Consider the following 18446-nt stretch of genomic DNA (forward strand, 5'->3'; position numbering starts at 1 on the left):
GATTTGTTTTTAGCCCCCACTCATCTCCCTGCCGTCACATGGTAAAAGTTGAGGGAGCGATAAGAAGACGACACGAGGGAGGAGGCTGGGAAAAAGGGTGGATGGAGTATAGGGACACGGGGAGGCGGGCGGAGGGGAGGGGGGTACAAAGAAGAGCCTGTCACATTCACTTAGATGCTGAAATATTAAAGTGAGCAGTCAGGTTGTAATTTTCCTGAGAAAGCTGAAGCAGGACGAGGAGAAGTGAAGCGAGAAAAGGAGCGGAGGTGGTGGAGGAGGGGGGTGATAGGAAAGGTATCGCCGCCGATCTCGCTTTCCTCCTCTCCCCCGGAAAGACACTAGCACACTTTTAATACTGTTGCTTTAATTGGGTTCGGTTTATACGGTCTGTCTCACTCTGCTCCTCATTCTCCTCCGGATGTGAATAATTCAGGAGGATCCGTTCTGACACTGTCTGGAGAACCGATCTGCTACTTATCTGTGGGAGGGAGGAGGGAGGGAGAGCTAGGGAGGGTGCCGGGGTAATGCCCGTTTAGTTGGAGCTAGCTTTTACTTTCAGGAGGTGGAGGAAGATGTGGAGGAGGAAGAGGAAGAGGTGGTAGAGGACAAGGAGGAGGAAGATGAGGAGGAAGAAAAGAAGGAGAAGGCGAGGAAGAAGGAGTAGAATAGGAGGAGTGACGACCAAGCGAGAGAGGAGGAAGAAGAAGAAGATGAAGGAGGGGGAAGAAAGAAAGAAGAAAGAGAGAAGGAAGAGGAGACGAGGAAGAAGAAGAGGGAGAAGGTGGAGAAAAGAAGGAAGAGAGGAGGAGGAGGAGGAAGAAGATGAACAAGGAGGAAGAGGAGAATCCGTTGGAGTAGATGAAGATGAAGAGGAAGAGAAGAAGAAATGGAGAGGGAGAAAAGCAAGTAGAATAAGAGGAGTGCAGAACAAGTAAGAGAAGTGGAAGGAGATGAATGAGGAGGCAGAAGTTGGAGATAAATAAAAAGGAAATTGAGGACAAGAGGAGGAAGAAGAGACAAAGAGGAAGAAGACCAGGAAGAAGAAGAACTACTGAGACTCGAAGGATCATGGGGCTCTGCCTATTTCAGTAAGGCATCCATTTTGAAAACTTCAACTAAATATAAGTTCAAAACAGACATTTAATATAAAATTTTGATGCAAAACAGCTCAATAAGTGTATTGACTTGATCATTCCAACAACAACACAATAGTTTCCTTTGCTCCCTGCTTGTTTCTTTTTGCCTGCTCCCATCACATGACAGCATTAGTTGCTGGCGATCGTGTCTTTGGGATCCTGAATCTGAGACTGTTGTGACAGCGTGTCTCCAAAAAGCCCCAGACTCCCCAGCGAGGCAGCATCACTGTAACTGAGGGGACCGCGGCATGTTCAGTGGCCCAGACAAGGTGAGAGTTTCTGGGTCAGGCTGAGGCGGACAGTCCCGGGTGTGGGAAGCCTCTCGTCATCTTCCCTCTTTAGACCAGCAACTTTTAATCACTTGACAAACATCCTCCTCCCTGAAGAACTGCGGTCCATTTTAGTCTCCTCCCTCGGTGTGACTTGTCTCCATTCCAATCTGAGCTCGCTTCAGCGATCTCCGAGTCACGGCTGAAACAGACTCGACATGGCAGCTTGAGTCAGCCAGGACAGAGATAGGAGCGCAGGTTAGTCACCCGATGAGGCGCGTTTGTCCCGGGACGCTGGCGGATCATTGAAACAAACCAGAGAGTGATGCATCAGGGGTGTCTCATCCAGGATTACAGGAACTCCAGAGACACCGTGTCCGTGTCTATAAAAAGACTCGGAGGCAGAATTACTTCTCGGTTGTCGTCTACTACTTAGTTGGATGTGTAACAGGATGAAGCAGCAATGCACACCTAAAGATGATGTCATCCCACCCCCCAAACACTCTCAACAGCTACTGACAAGATACACTATTGGTGGGTAAAATACTTGCAACAAATAGTGCACAGTTAAGTGTTCTGTACTTGTATACATGACTAACTTTCTTGTAGTGTCCTGTAACACTGATGTACAACGGTGAAAACTTTCTTGAACCCATCATCAAAACTAATGGCTTTGAATCAGAACTCTTTCTGGAACGCTACAGTGCAGAGTTCCTGCTTTAGCTTGCTAGTAGAAACCTATTTTGGAGCCTCCAAATCACACAAGATCCACAGCCGCTAATCTTGTTTGTGAATGGATTGGTTACCGTAATCCTTTCCCCGTTAAACAGGCCTCCACAGCCTACTATGAAATCCACCCGTCTTGTTGAGTCCTCATGTTACGCACCTATTTTTATCGCCATCTCTAAACCAGTTAGAGTCCAGATCATCCATCAAGAATCCAGCCCAGTGATTGTTCTTGTTTATATTAATGTTGTTCACGCGATGATGCGAGCGCCAGGTTTGGATGCTTGGAATCACAATTTAATACAAGACGCAACACAGTGAGCTACTTTTGGATCAGTACCATGTGATTCTGTGATGACGCTGATAATGAATCTGAAGAGACACATTAGAAGTGATAACATTTTCACAAGTTACAGCGCCAGTGGTTGAACTTTTCTTTCTATACATTTGATTTCCCATGTGTTGAATCTTCTGCTTTGCCTCGGCAGCCTATGTGAGCGCTGTCTGAACATTGGGAAACAACAGGGGTTGGACAAAATAATGGAAACACCTTCAAGCTAAAAAAGCTTGAAGGTGTTTCCTTCATTTTATGTGGAAACACCTGTATATGTGTGCTGGCAGCTCTGAGCTCCAGGAAGAAACCTTTATCACCCTGCAAGCAAAAGTTCATAATTGAAGTTTCGCCTGAACAAAGTTGAGGAATTCTTACAATACCATACAATACAATAAATTGAAAATGAAAGCCACCAGAGTTACTCAAAAATACCAGCCAACATCCAGGTTCAACTCTGAATCAATGAACCCTAAACATAAAAAGACAGCACACAATTGAATGGAGTAAAAAGACAGCTTCCCGGATGAGAGAATAATATTGGCTCACGCCAAAGTACATGATTCAAACTGCTGAACTCCCAAACCCATGCCCTGACCCGAGTCTTTCTATCACTGAATCTTCATGTGATGTGACCACAGTTGCATGAAAGTTGATTGATTGTCTTTTATAAAGTGAAGTTTGTGGTAGTCAGCAGTTTATTTTCATGATCGGCTTGGCCTTCTCCAACCAACTGTTATGTTTTGGTTTGTCATGTGTACCGGTTTGTTGTCTCCTTTTCTCATCCCCTCACTTCTAGCTTGATGGCAGCGCAGCTGGATCTCATTCCGCCAATCAGTCTACTCGGATTTCTACACCTGGTTTCCAGTCTGCATTTCCAGATGGTCACTTCGTGTTCCAACGGTAACGTTCTCTCTTGACCCTCCGGTCTCTCGTTTTGCTGTATATCTCTGTTTTCCGCTTGTGTTGTGCTTGTTGTTAAAACTCGCCTTTTCAGTTTCTCTGTGTCATAGTTAATCCTCGAGTGTGTGCATATGTGTGTGTGTGTGTGTGTGTGTGTGGTTGTTGAACCACCACCAAGTTATTTCCTTCTCGTTCGTGTATTAATTGTGTTGTTTGTATTAAAACCATTGAGTTTTCTGTTGACTGACAATGACTCTGCACTTAGGTCAGACTCCCTAAGCGATCATGACATCAACATTGAAAGTCTTCCTGAAATGCGAAATAATTTCAATACAAAAGTTGAGCACAATAAATAAACTTATTTGCATTCTTTCCACCAAGAATTTATTTAACTCTATTGTGTATAAAGTGGGGCAAACCACCGGTGCACTCCCGTTAGTAGGTAGAGTGCACACTGTATAGTAGACACTGAACTGCTCCGCAGACAAACACAAAGACAAGCATAGACGGTTCAGCAGGTTGATACCGAGCCAGTAGCCTATTGGAACGATTGCCACAGACGCAGATGCTTTCTATGATTAATAATAAACAGAGCCTTTCTAAGCACCCTGGCAGTGAGCGGCTGCGTTAGGATGAACTTCTCATCATACACATGCTGCTCAGCTTTCCTCCACATAACACACTGTACGTGCCTTTGAATGGCAGATGGATTTCTTGGCAAAACATTCAGCTCCAGGGTCGTTTCGGCGAGTGTGGTTTGTCACTGTAGCTGCGTGTCGAACACCAGCCTCTGAAGTTTGAGGTCGAGCTGCTGTGTTTGTGGAAGAAACTCCTGAGCTGAACACAAATCTAAATATATACCAACACACACGTGAAGCTACGTCTGCTGAACAGCCTCAGTCTCTTAAAAGCTTCAACATTCAGGTCGCTCAGGTCCCGCAGACGAGCAGGTCAGCTAAAACAATCCAGACGCTCTTGCCTCAACCAGACAGCTGGAGGTCACTAAAAGCAAACTGCAGTCCACACTCCATGACCGGAGATGTCCCTCACAGCTAACGTTGGTGTGAGCAATTCTATGTGCTGTTATGTGCTTGTGTTTTTTATTACAATTATTCTTATTCATTTGTCTCAGGAATCCACCTTTTTCTTAAGGGATACAGAGACAAAAATCGTCCAGCGCATCCTTGGTCTGCCTCTCCTGGGTGGCTAAGCTTCTCATCAGCTTCTCACCTAGAGTGAAGGCCTATTTATATTCAACGTTCCATATGGATTCTGTCCGTGAGCTGTGAGCATTTTGTCGGTATTTCTTTCCACCAATCTTACTGATACAAGCCAAATGGAGCAGTACCACCTTAAACCTTGGGGGGCACTGTTGCTGGTGCTACCCATACATAGCTCTACTGTGACACGAAGAAGACATAACAATGGTGGAAATTCTCCATCCTCCAGTCGCGATGTATTGAACGGCTTCACCGCCTCCTTGGTTTTCTTCTTCTGTGCAGAGGTACATTATCAATACTTCTTCCACAGTCACCATGCTTGTTTTGTGGAGTTTGTAGTTGTGATAAACTTGTGTCAGGAAGCTGCTCCCCGTGGTGGATACGTTGGTGTGCAGCAATACCATTATAAAGAATGCATGGAAGTATGTGTTTAAAAGGACAGGCACAATTGTGAACGTAAAGGGATCATTAGTGGAGACCTGGTCCGGGCATTAAAAAAAAGTATATATATATATATATATATATATATATATATATATATATATATATATATATAATATTTTTTTTCTCCCACCCCAATATAAATAATATAATAATTCTGAACACATTTTGAAAAACAAATAAGTAAATAAAAATTATTATGAGGTGGTAAAGGTTAGCTTAGCCTTACCTTAAGCTAACCTTATTTTATGAAATCATTTGTGATGTCACTGAAAGAAGCAGTGTCTTTGTAGAAGCCAGAGCAACTTTTTTGGGGTGTATTGTATGAAGGGAACTATTTTAAGAATGATTTTAATGTAAATCTCAGTTAAAAATGAGGATTTTGAAATGCTAGTTAGCAACTAATTCGATGTTTGACTTTCCAAAGATGTCCACAATTTCAGCTCCCGTAGACATGTATATACTTCAGAGCTCTGGATGTGGTACCGGTCCGGTCAGACTGAATATTCAGAATTTTCCAATGCCGACACTCAGGTGTTGGCGTTTGGTGATAGTCGCCACCTCAGTGGTCGTAGCGACAGTTTCATTCATGAGATGACGACAGAAGTTTTGAACAAGTTATTCACTTGCTTCAATTGAAGGAGCGAAAGAAAGTTCGGCTTCATAGTTAACCATTGTCGAGGACGTGTGCAGGAAGTGTGCAACAACTCCACCAAGAAAACAAGAAGTCCTTCAAAACTGCATTTGCATGAGTGAGTCTTGAGGATCTACTCAACCGGACATCATGTTTGCAGATATAGATGGACCTCTGCCTACAGTAAAAGCAGGAAGAGACTTTGAGTTTTGTGAGAGGCCTTTGGTGTGACGCGTTTTACCGCCGTCAAGTCGACCAAAAGGGGACATTTGTCATGTCAGGGTCAATGAAAACGTCCCATCCACCTGTTGTATTAAGACATTTGGAACGCTTGAGGTAGTTGTTTAAAAGTCACTGTGATGCATAGGAAGAGTGAACACTCGTCTTTTCCTTCCTCACATGTGAGCAATATGCATCAGTATCTGCTGTTTTATACATCAGCGCTGTTCACTGACAGAAGCTCTGTGTTATCTCAGGGCCGTGTGAAGTTGTGTTCGCGGTAACTATCCACTGCAAAGGAGATATTTTGGGGAGGAAAACCGAAAGAAGAAAAAGGGGGAGGAGGTGTGATGATGCAATGCAACACAAAAAACATGCTATTATATGAAGTCTTGCTGGTGACAGGTCTCCCTGCTTCAGTACTTTAGCTCTCATCTGCGATATCTTAATGACCTTTGGAGCGTGGAAACGTCTTCGCCGCTGTTCTAATGATCAGCATCTCATGACTCATCTCCATCCTTCCTGTTTCCTCCTGCCTTTTCTCTCCGCACTCTTCACTGCAATTATCACACTCCACGAGAATGTCAGGTGCCGTCACCGAGATACTCATCTCCAAATGGAAGAAACAAACCAGTGGTGTTTTTGTGAAGCTAATTTGGAATAGGTTTATGGGATGTCATGAAGCGACTGATGTAGTTACACAACCGGACAATTTCAGAGACTCGTTTTTGTTTGTTGGCAGCATAGAAACGCACATATTGAATGGCTGAAACATGTTACTATCGAGTCAGCCCATGCGTCAAACTAGAGGGCAGGGGGCCAAACCTGGTACGCCACAGCCATTCATGTGGCCCACCTAAGCATTAAACACAAATTTGAATCCAACATTAACGTGTGCCAAAAACAAGGTCACCTCAAATCCATGCTGCAACTACATTAAAGGCATCAATTCAATCAATAATGTCTTTTCATTCAATGTTGAGTCACGATCACCAAACAACAGTGGCAATACTACAGTTTTTGGGGAGGAGTGCAAGTGAGAGCCACCACTCAAGTCAACAGCAGACAGGTATGAGCAAATATAAATATGTATTACTATTGTTATTTGGAGGACAAAAAAGTAGAAGAGGAAAAATAATAAGATGATAGTAAAATAAGGTTTGGAGCTATATATGTTTAGTGTAAATCAGACTTAGGCGAAGTCATGAGCAAAACTACTGAAGATATCAGTCATCGCTGTCTCTTTTGCCATTATTATTATTATTATTATTATTACTGTTTAAATAGCTAATTTTAACAGTCTTTCCTGTCCTGCTAAATAAATTAAATATATTAAAATTCTTTGAAATACTATGCGTACATGAGCAAAGTGTTGAATGTGTCCCCGTGAGAAATTACGTTTTTTATATGATATTATAAAAATGTGTGTAAAATTATATGTTTAGAATAAATGGATATCCGGGTACAAGTTGTTAAATGGATATCCGGGTACAAGTTGTCAGAACCACATAGGAATCGTAGAGGCGCTACTTGCGATATCCGTCATAGAGTCCATTGTTGTCTGGAATATGGCTGTCATACTGGATCTGGGCTGGACGTGGACGGCCCCTTGTTCAAACAGTGTGTAGCCTGGATCTGGGACGGGTATCGCGGTACATCCGATCCACATCCAGCTATATACATTTTGCTCTCAGGGTAGGAGCAGAACGGAAGGCAGCGGCCAGTACTGGGGCCTCGCAGCATCATGGTGTTAGAATAGAGCCAGGTGTGGAAGCAGGATCTTTCAGTGTAGCAAGTGAAAGAAGTGATGTGAGAAGACTAAGCAGAGGTGGCTGTTGAAACCAAAGAGTCGCCAAAGGTTCAGAGGAGAGCCCCTTCACTGAAGAAGAAAAAGTCTTTATAGTCTTCAGGCGTTTCTCATCACCACTTTGCTTTGTGTCGACCTCCCTCTCTCGTGCACGTCGACATGAGTCATCACAGATGCTCTAATTCTCATTCTAAATGTCAGATTGCAAAAAAATAGCCGTTGATTATATGCATTGATAAAGGCCAGGATATTTAGTTGAGTTGTTATCGAAAGACGTAGACGCTTTGTTCTTCCTGGCAGATGTGACTCCAGTGGGAAGAAACACCCACCTGGTTAGCATCTGCAGTTTAGCTTTGTGTCGAAGAGATTCATAATCTGAGATGAAGTTCCAGTGCTGCTGCAGTTTCCACGGAAGCTGCTGCAGATGTGTGAGAGCTGAGCAGGCACCTTTGAGGGCTCCGTTGAGGCGGCGTTGCCTCAGGCAGGTTTAAGTTTTCTTCAGCTGAACTGGCGCCTGGAGGGCCGGCACACTAAACATGACTATAATTCACCAGTAAAGGGTCATTTATTGGGGAAACAGACTGAGTGAGATCAAGAATGTCAGTGAAATTGTTTTAAAGAAAGCACTAATCTGACTCTGGCTTTAATTAAACATCAGCCTCAGGCGGAGGTCTTTACACTGCTTCTCCTTTTTAAACAAGATTCCAGCTTCAACAGCAGAGGATTAAATAAAGTCTTCAGCGCTCCCACATTATCGCTGTAGATGAGTTTAAAAATGAATCCTTTTTGCTTCATATCAGATGGACTTTAAGTACCAACTGACACGTCCGTTGTGTAGATGCTGAGAAGAAAAGCACAGAAGGCAATGCCATTACAGAGTTGGCACTGGACTACGACTAAAAAAAAATGAGTTAGCAGCATTCAGATGTTGAATATAGACAGCCATATTTGTCGTCCATGTGCTAAAAAGTAATAGAGACATTCCACCGAACTCTTTCGGGTAAGAGACCTTGAAATCTGTTTTTTTTTAATGGAAAAAAAAGTGAAGTGGTTTGGAGCCCCACATAAAGGACCTCAGGCCCCTGGAGGGCCTTGATTCCACACAACAGAATGTGTTAAAGTCTTTTGTTCTTTAGCTGCAGTCACAAAAGACATCCACTCAATAATCACATATTTGAGGCCAAATGTAGAGGAACTCCTCGTTCAACTTACTATATACATAGTAACCGAAACAAACTCTGGGTGAGTCGTTCAAAGTTTAAAAGCATTCTACTCAGGTATATTTTTGCATGGAGTCAGCTTGAAAAATAAGTTTGATTTAGTCTTTGCCAACAAACTTCACTGCATCAAAGAGCCTGAGTCATGTTCATAGAGATGCAGGTGTATCTCAGGTGTCTCAGGTGACTCACTGGTGACTCACATAGGCTGACACATCTGACTGAAGCCCTGTCAGTAAATAACATCAGCCATCAGTTTTCATTGGTATGCTGTATCCTTACAAAACCGAAAGGCTTTCCTGAGCAGCAGGAAATATGAATCTATCTATCTATCATCCGTCCGTCCGTCCGTCTATCTATATATCTATCTATCTATCTATCTATCTATCTATCTATCTATCTATCTATCTATCTATCTATCTATCTATCTATCTATCTATCTATCTATCTATCCCATAATACTGGGAGGGCAGTGGGAAGACCTCCAAAACTGGGGCCACCACTGACCTGACAGAGGTAGTTACCTGGGTTTTCATGGACTTTAGCTATCTCCTGGAAAGCATTTCAGATGAACTGCAACAAAACAATGACCACATTTAGATTTTATTTTGTATTAATCTGATGTGTATGGTTATGTTTCCCAGCGTTAACTGGTTCCGAATGGAGTTTTTGTATAATGCTTTTGATAAACCAACAAGCAATGAAGAAAGGTGAGCAGGGCAAGCCTCCTAATGCTGGGCAGTGCAGCGTCTGCTCTTCTTCCCACCCGCAGTCAGAGAGGTAAATACAATGTCTATAATGTCTAAAGTATCTTATCTTTTTGTTGATTGGCTGTTAAGAGGACGCACTAGATTGACTTGTAAAATGCATCCATTTAGACACCAGACTCAAACTGGCAACCGCATGCAAAGTCCCATGCAAATAATCTCTACTTTTTTATTTCGGTGACGAAGCCAAAACAACAACCATATTTTTTCCGATGGGTGTCCTAGTGACCAGAGTGGGTCTTGTGTTTCAGTGAGATCTGTGGAGAACTTGTTCCATTTGCAGGGAGCAGCGTCAGCAAATCCGGCACCTCTGATAGACGGTGGCCAAAGTAGTGCAGGACCCAGGCAGGGTCAGTAACAGAAGGACTGTCAGACCAACTTGGCTCTTCAGTAGCCCAATTCACAGCAGTATTTTACCTAAAAAAAATGACATTTCGACTTCCTAAGATGAGGGAAAGCTGCTGTTTACCTGAGGCTAGAGAGTCCCTGAACTGGTCCATCACAGTTACAGCATCCAAAAAAATCCTCGAGTCTCTTCCAGCAGCAGGAAAATCTGAAATTATATTTTGATTTATAATATCTATTATTTCCATTTTCTTAGTTACATTTAAGTGCCGAACTCTCTCCAAAGAAGACGCTCTCTATATATATAGTCGGCACTATATTTAATTTTGAGTGTGAAAGGGGCCTTTGTGTGGCGCTGTAACTCTTTTCATTTGAAAACGCTTGACCTTCATGTTGATTTTGATTCTGGAGCGATGAAATTCACCTGAGATGGAAGTGAAAGCTGAGCTCACTAAGTGAGGGGCTTCAGCACAATGAGCGCAGATCTGGAGAGTTGAACGTCACGACGACATTTACGACTGCAGGAATATGAAATGACAGTTTAAAGGGTCATGAAAGAAGCATTTAACCAGATGAAAACCAGTGGTTCCCTCGACCCTTGCTGTGGAGTTTATGTGTAAAACCCTCAAGAAGTGTCATATATATTCCACAGAGAAATAACAACCTAGGAAACATGGACAATAAATGTTGATAACTTCTCTGATTCTCAAGGTTGAAGATTAATATTCATTAAAAACAACAGCAAAGGCCGAGAGAGAACACGACACAAACCGTTCCATTCACCTGGTAATGTGACATGATGGCTGTAAAGCATTTGCATTGTGTTGCTGCGTCCAGAGCACTTTGGACACCACTGAAGGAATGGCACAATTCCTCCACCCTAAGAGCCGCATCCCCGCCTTTGTGGCGGCATTCACTGCAAGAGTAAGGTCTCACCATGGAGCGGTGGTTTGATAACATTCTGCGAGAATGTGTAACATGAATGTGTTGGTGGAGCTGTTATCACTGAATAGAGCTTTGTGTGTTCTCCTTCCTTCTTTCACTCTGAGTGTGTGTTTTTGTGCCCAAAGCAACCTTGCTATGTAAAATATTTAATATCACAGTTTCATTCATTTTCTGTCTCTTCTATGGAGCAGCGTGTGGATCGCCCCGGCTGGCTGTAGTGCCTTTAACCAGTCAAATATCCCTCGGAGGGAGACTCCAAAATCCCAAAGACAGCCTCAGAGACAAACCCCGGGAAGTATATTGGAAAATCAAGAGAAAAAAATCTTGACCGCCAGACAGACTGAGCGTAAGCTGTTTGGCTTTATCGCCAATTTTGCCATTCTAAATTCCTCCTCGGAGAAGTTTGAGGCAGCCACTGCCTGTTACTATCTTCAAGGCTAATACGTGCGAGTGGCTCAGCTTTGAATGAGTTTGCGATCAAAGGCACTTTCAGCTTGTGATGAGCGACGGCGGCTTTATTTCTGGATTTAAGCGTCACTCACAAATGTCTCGCAGAACATTCTGTAATGCTGCTGCTGTGATTGCCAAAAGAGAATGCACCATGACAATTCAACATCATGTGTAGTTGGACCTGTTTCTTTAGCTCATTGCTCTGTATGGAATTCATTTAACTTCTATTTCTGAAGACTGTCTGAAAGCCATTGCAACAGTTGTAACAGTTGTATGTATCCAATACTGATCAATGCAACTTGACATACCACAGTTTGAAGTAGCTTGAGCTCAGAGTACTGTGTCCTGTGTGAACAAAACTCCCAAGGAGGTTTATTGATAGGTGGCGACATAACTCAGATGGCTGAGTGGTCGGTTCGATCCCTGCACATGACGAGTTTGAGTCGTTGTGTCCCTGAGCAAGACACTTAACCTTGGTCTGCTTCTGACGGAATGTGTGTGACTTAGTGTAGCGCTTTCGTTACGGTATATAAGTAAGTGCCATTTACCATTTCACAGGTAAAAAATTATGAAATAATGAAAAGAAGAAAGCATTTTTAAACTTCAATAAATGCTGAAGTCAAATGCTTTGGGGTTCAACAAGAGAGCATCCTTCTTTTGGGTAAGGTCTGCGAGCTCCGACTGGGGATCCCGAAACGCTCCCAGGCCAGTGAAGAGGTCTCCTTCAAGTGGCCATGCCTGAAACACCTCCAAAGGGAGTCATCCACGGGACGCCGGAACCTCCTCCACTGACTCCTCTCAGCACAGAGAAGCTGTGGCTATACTCAGAGGAACAGAATTCCTCACTCTATACCCCGCCACCCGTAGAAGAAAAGTCATTTCAGCCGCTTTGATCTGCGGTCTTGTTCTATCATGACAGTGACTGATTGGTAAATTGAGATGTATTTGTTGGCTTCTGCAAGCAGCGTTGAATGTCTTAATAGAAATTTTCAGATAGAGTATAGATGATTACGTTTTGGTAGTGTTCTGGGTTGTTATTGTCCAGTCGACATCAAGGTGGCAGCGAGAGATATAAGGACGCAGAAAGGCAACAGATGGAACGTCACCAGGGATTCCGTGGCGAAGGTTTGAGGTCGTCTCTTTTACATGAACCTATCCAATTGTGGTTTGCGGTAGAGTGCGTGTTGTGTTTTACCTGGTCATGTGAAATGAGTTCATGATCGTCCTGTTGCGGCAGTAGTTGTGTGGACAGACAAACTACTCGGGACAGAGAAACGACTGCATGGCCAACATTTTTCAGGGCTACTTGGAAATGGGTTTACTTGGAAGTGATCTAATGTTGGTGGTGTCTACTGTAGGTCCATTTGGGTTTACGAACATCCAACAACATGTGATCACGAAACAACATGCAGTAGGAAATAGACAACAAAAATTAACCATGAAGCACAATGAGGTGTAATGAAGTTTGTAAAGGGACACTCATGGGTGGAATGAAGGGCTTCACCGCACGGCCCAAGGCGGTGGCAGGGGAAAAGGGGTCAGCCATGGGGCGGCCTCTCAATCTTCCTTCGGGCTTTGGTTTACTGCTCTTTCTTGGTATGTTAGGGTCACATAGACCAGGAGTCTGTTCTGTCAATCTTGGCATCAGACGGATAACACTTTGGTACCCAGGTCTGTCAGTAGGCATCCTGACAAACAATTTTGTCTTCAATAACCAATATTCTTTGGATGGTGGGAGGAAAGCAGAGCCACAGACGACACCCTACACACACACAAACCAGGATAAAACCCAAAAGTGTGTCATGTCAAATAAGAGAGATTCCTATTGAGAGAGTTTAACACCAACATCTGCAGAGGCTTTGCATAAAAAGCACATTCTCCATAACTGTAAATGATTCTAACATACTGGGAATTATTGAGAGAAAAGTTTCCTGAAAGGAAAAATGAACTGGCAGCCATCAAACAACATCACATAAAAAACCTCCAGACAACTTAGATTTTAGCATCTCAAGAACAGAAGTGGTTGATAAAGGAGGATGCCCCAAGTGTTCAAACCAAGTTGCCCCAGTTACGTTTGGGTCAGCAGCGGGACACAAAGTTCCAGGAGGAAGTCTGACTGATGTCTGACTGCTTGTCTCAGCTCCTCTCCTTCGTTTTCAGAAAGGTTGTAATGCTTCCCTCATCCATCATTCATCGGCTGCAACACTGTGATCCAGAGCAGACGTCCACATTTAGCTGGCTGCCTTCCCGCACTCCCTCACCCCGACGCCCTCCAACTGCATTCTCTCTTCTGTTTTTATTTCACAATACAAAAGCCTCAATGCCAATTATTGACACTCCATCGGGGGCATTCCCAAAATCAACAGCTTCCTGGTCTGTGGTCCAATCAGCATTGAGCTTCTGCGTGACTGACAGCAGCAGCGTCTAATTACACAGGAATGCGTTGAAGCGCCGGCTAATCCCCGAAATGCCAATCCAGAGCTTCAACTTGGGATAAACAACACCAGCAGGTTGTTGTACTTCAAACTGCTGACAAGTGGGGGAATCCCCCGCACGACCCATGAATGTTCTGGGGCCCGTGTAAGGTGTCGAAACATATCAGCCGCCAGCGCCTCTTTCATTAAATAGCTGGGACACTTCCATCTTTGAGGAAAGCTTGACAGGCACTGAAGATGGGAAAAATGTGATGAAAGTGAGAACACCTCGGGGCTGAGTCACGTATTGCAGGATCCCTTTTGAGCTAGCTTCGTATCATGACACTAGGTTAGATGTGGAAAATCCTTCACATGGTGCCAGCGTGGAATAACATGGACAGACCTCAGTCCTGCCACATGTTGGAGCACAGGAAAGTCCTCTGGGGTCATTCCGGGTCTTCACGCAGAAGAGATGCTGGGCATGTGACTGTTTAGTGTCTATAACCTCAGATTGTGTGGCTCACTGCTCCACTTTCAAACCCAACAGCTCAAATATTTTCCAGCCTACAGCCTCTACTAACCTTCAATCCAGAGCTGGTGCCCTCTCCCCTGCAACCTTCTCCAGCTCTTCAGGGGGGGACATTGATGCCTTCACAGGTTAGCGACAAGACATCAGTAGACATGGTTTGGGTGTTTCATCTGGATGCCTGCTGGACTGGCAAAGTGTTCCAGCCATGTCCAATCGGGTAAAGCACATGAGAGAGAATATGGAAATACATTATAATTTAGGATGTGGCACAGAACAATCATTATTCCGGTGGATCATTTGGCACTTGCTGAATTCCAGTGTCAACATGCCTGATCCAGCCAAGTCCAGATGGGAGGCAAGAAAGTCGACAAAGAGGACCAGGAGGGATGCTGCACCATCATGGCCGAGGTAGTCCAGCAGGTCCACCCTGACGTCAGCATCTCAGGCCGTGGGCCTCCTGTAATATATTTATATACTGATGACAATTACTGGCTTCCAACATTGCATGCTGACACATAGTTGTTTCCACAGAGTGAAAAACGTTTTCCAGAAAGCCATCGTGACTGAAACGCAGGACCATTTGAGGCGCTTTAAATCGCAATGGACACGTTGCTACATGGAGAATGAAAGGAGCGCCATGCCTTACCTTACCCCAACCTCTGTCTTTCTTCCCACGGTGTTAGCATATGCTGCTGAAGGCAGAACTTGGGCTTCAATTGCAAACCAAATCCGTCGACATGTACCACTGAGGGCGTCCTTCAGCGTCAGTATAGGACACAAAAGTCCACTTTCCCAACCTCAACATATTACGACGTGGTAGTGATGATGGGTTCGCCATCACAATGTACTCATATTTGTGTTCAGAAAAACGACACAATAAACAACCTTGAAGCTGTTTTCCGAATACTCTGAAGTCTATTGCTTAATTAAAATAGTTTGCTTTCTGTCCGTCTTACACTGAAAACAATTCGGTGTATGTGTGACAAACATCCCGGTTTTGTTGGATTCTTTTTCTCCTTCTCTTTCTTTTCTCATAATGGTTCCTGTGCTGACGTTTGGTCAATGGCTTTAAGTATTTCAATTCCCTTTGGGCAAAAAAAAAAAAGCAAAAGAATGATCATGGCAATGAAGAGATGAGCTTTTTGATCTTCCCAAAAAATGAAAGAAACAAAAAAAAAAAAAACTCAACTGGGAATTCATATGAGGTGAGAGATGAAAAAAAGAGACATGTAAGAATGTCTTTACGTTCCAGTGAATGCACTCTGTGTGTGTGAACTGTGCAGGAGGAACAAGTCTTTTAAGAAGCGCACAGTCCCGCATGTGTGCTGTAGCATCAGGTCATCATATGGAAGTGGATCTACCCGCCATGAAGGCTACATGAGAACAATGGAAGGTAGCCCAAGTGAATTGGGCCGCTGTCAAACCAGAGTTGAGTCAGATGTGACCTGATTTGCCTGCGTTAATATCACATGGCATATTAAAATTAGCAAGAGAGACACGCGGGACCTATGCTGCTGTTTGCTTTGCTTAATGGCACTGAAGTCTGAGGCAGACTGATGTGTGGATGTGATCCTTGTTTGAGCATCAGTTCAATGTCTGTCTATCCTCCGTGATGTCTTGAATAATGCACGTCATGCTGCTATCTTACACAGCACTATGGAATCTATTCAAAGCAGGAACACAGAAGATCACTAAAGCAGAACTGAGCCTCAACCTGTGCCTACGTTTGAGAGACAGATTCAATAAAAAATACTAAGATGTTGAAAGAAGGAAAAGAGACTATCAAAAGCTATTGACAGCCGTGACGGAAGTCGACGCTGACCTTGCTGTTCCAGCTTTAATGGAAGATTCATGTTTACCAGAGCATTGATCGCCCATGGGAGGAGGAGGAATCCGAAGCGCAGGGTGAGGAAGAGTTTGGTCAAAGTAGTGGGAGACGTAAAAGGGATGGCGCATGTTTGAAAAGGAAGTATAATTGTGAAAAGTGTGTTTGATGCATTTCCGCCCTCAGGGTCAATTGGATATAATGGCTTAATGAAATAATGGCATCATTCTGGTCATTCAGTCCTAGTTAGCATACTGTCCGAGGACTTGGCAACGCTCAGCTAATGGAATTCCTTGAATAAATGGCTCAGTTTAGCTTATTCCCCACCATACGACCGCTGTCCTCCACACCACATCCTTAATATTCAGCCGGCAGTTTGTGTTTGAACAAAACAGCCCAAAATGCCAAGAATAACTAGAGTTTTGGAGAAGCTCAAATTAAAACAAGCATAAATCCAATACTGTTTTATTTTTCTCATTTCAGAACACATTTGTTGGGATAATGCAGCGCTGTCCTGGATTATTTGTGTTTTTAACCATTAAAATTGTGTAATTCTCGCTTTTTGTTTCTTGGGTCAGTATGGATCCCTGCAATGTTTCCTCTTTGGATATTCTTGTTCTCTGCTCTACCTCCCTCTTTCCCTAGTTCCACTAAGTTCTCCACCATGTACAAAGGGGGCGTCAAAAACACAGAGAAAGATCTGGATTCACAGTCTGCTGCATCATTTTTCAACATTGTCCCCTTCTGAGTGTAGAAGATGAGTCAACCGTTATTGCAACCTATCCTCACTGCCTTGGCGTAATATGTTGACGTTGGGAAAGTGGACTTTTGCATTGTATTCTGACGCCAAACCGCTTCAGTGAATTGCAAAATGTTTCCCTTCGCATGTTGCACTCAAAGGCCGGGGTCTAGATCTCACCAAAAAAGTTTCACTTTCGTTCCAGCGTTTTCTAGGGAGGGGTGTGGATCGCATGTTGGGGAGCGCTCTTCACTGAATCACAATGGATATCAATTGCTATTTATGACCTATACGTGGCTCTCCTCCTTATAGTGGCAGTGCTGAGTCACCGTGACTGAAACCCAGCTGTTTGATAGCAATTCATTGGTTATTAAACATAGAATGAAACGTGCACCATCCTAACCAACCTGTGTCACTGTGTTAGGATATGCAGAAGAAGGTGGAACAAGTGATTCAATTGTCAACCTAATGCATCAACATGCAAGGCTGAAGGCGAGCACAGGACGCGTATAGGACATAAAAGTCCACTCTCCCAACATCAATACATTAGGCCATGGCAGTGAGGCTGGCTTGGTTATTGAGTGACATCCATTCAAGTGGACTGAAATATTCAGACACCAGCTCATTCATTTTATGCAACCAGGTGCAGTTTGGGGATCACAAATATAAATGAATTTGAGCAGCCAAAAGAGCCTTCAATGAAAGAAAATCTATCATTAGTCTGTTACAAAAACAAATATATATTATTCTTTTTGACTTCAACCCATGAGCAACAGGCTCTTGACTGTGGAAATGTCCTGTAATGACGAAAAGTCACTTGTCTGCTACATCACAGTGCTTGTCTTAGCATGTGCAAGTTGACATTTCAAACAGCCCTATTCTTGTGTGTGTGCAGTATGTGAGCCTGCATATGTGACTTTCTTGCACTTGGCTGGTCATCTATGTGGGTGCAAAGGTGTCACGGAGGTAGGTGTGTGTATCCGCGGTCGGTCCGACAAGTGCCAGCCAGTGAGCCTGTGTACATTGGTGAGAGAAAGAGTGAGAAAGACGGAGAGTGGGGGGTCTCTGGGGGTTAATGGTGCTACATGATTACAGTCCGTTTTAGGTCAACCTGTTATTCTCTTGCTCCCTCTCGCTCCCTCCGTTCCTCCCTCTGCCCCAGGGTTGCACCTGCCTACTCCGCCCCGGCATTGTGCTGCTGTGAAAACGTTTAACCGCTGCTGAATGAGCGAGACACCTCCCCCCTCCTCGCGCATGTCCCATCAGTTGGGGGGGACTGGCAGGGGTGGGGGGTGGTGGTGGCAGGATACAGAGCGATAGAGAGAACAGGGCAGGGGGGCAAGAAAGGGCACATTCTCCCCTCCCCTGCATACTTTGCCCCACTTCACTCGGGCCTGGCCCAGAGCAGAGGGCCATTGTTTCTGGGCTTGAGCAGAAATATGGCTGATCGCCCGGATCAAGCAAAGTGAACATCAGAAGGAGTTTTCTCTTTTTGGGTCGGTGTTAAATGATGGTTCAAACAGTCACCG

The sequence above is a fragment of the Synchiropus splendidus genome, chromosome 9, assembly GCF_027744825.2.
Source record: "Synchiropus splendidus isolate RoL2022-P1 chromosome 9, RoL_Sspl_1.0, whole genome shotgun sequence".
Taxonomy (NCBI): Eukaryota; Metazoa; Chordata; class Actinopteri; order Syngnathiformes; family Callionymidae; genus Synchiropus; species Synchiropus splendidus.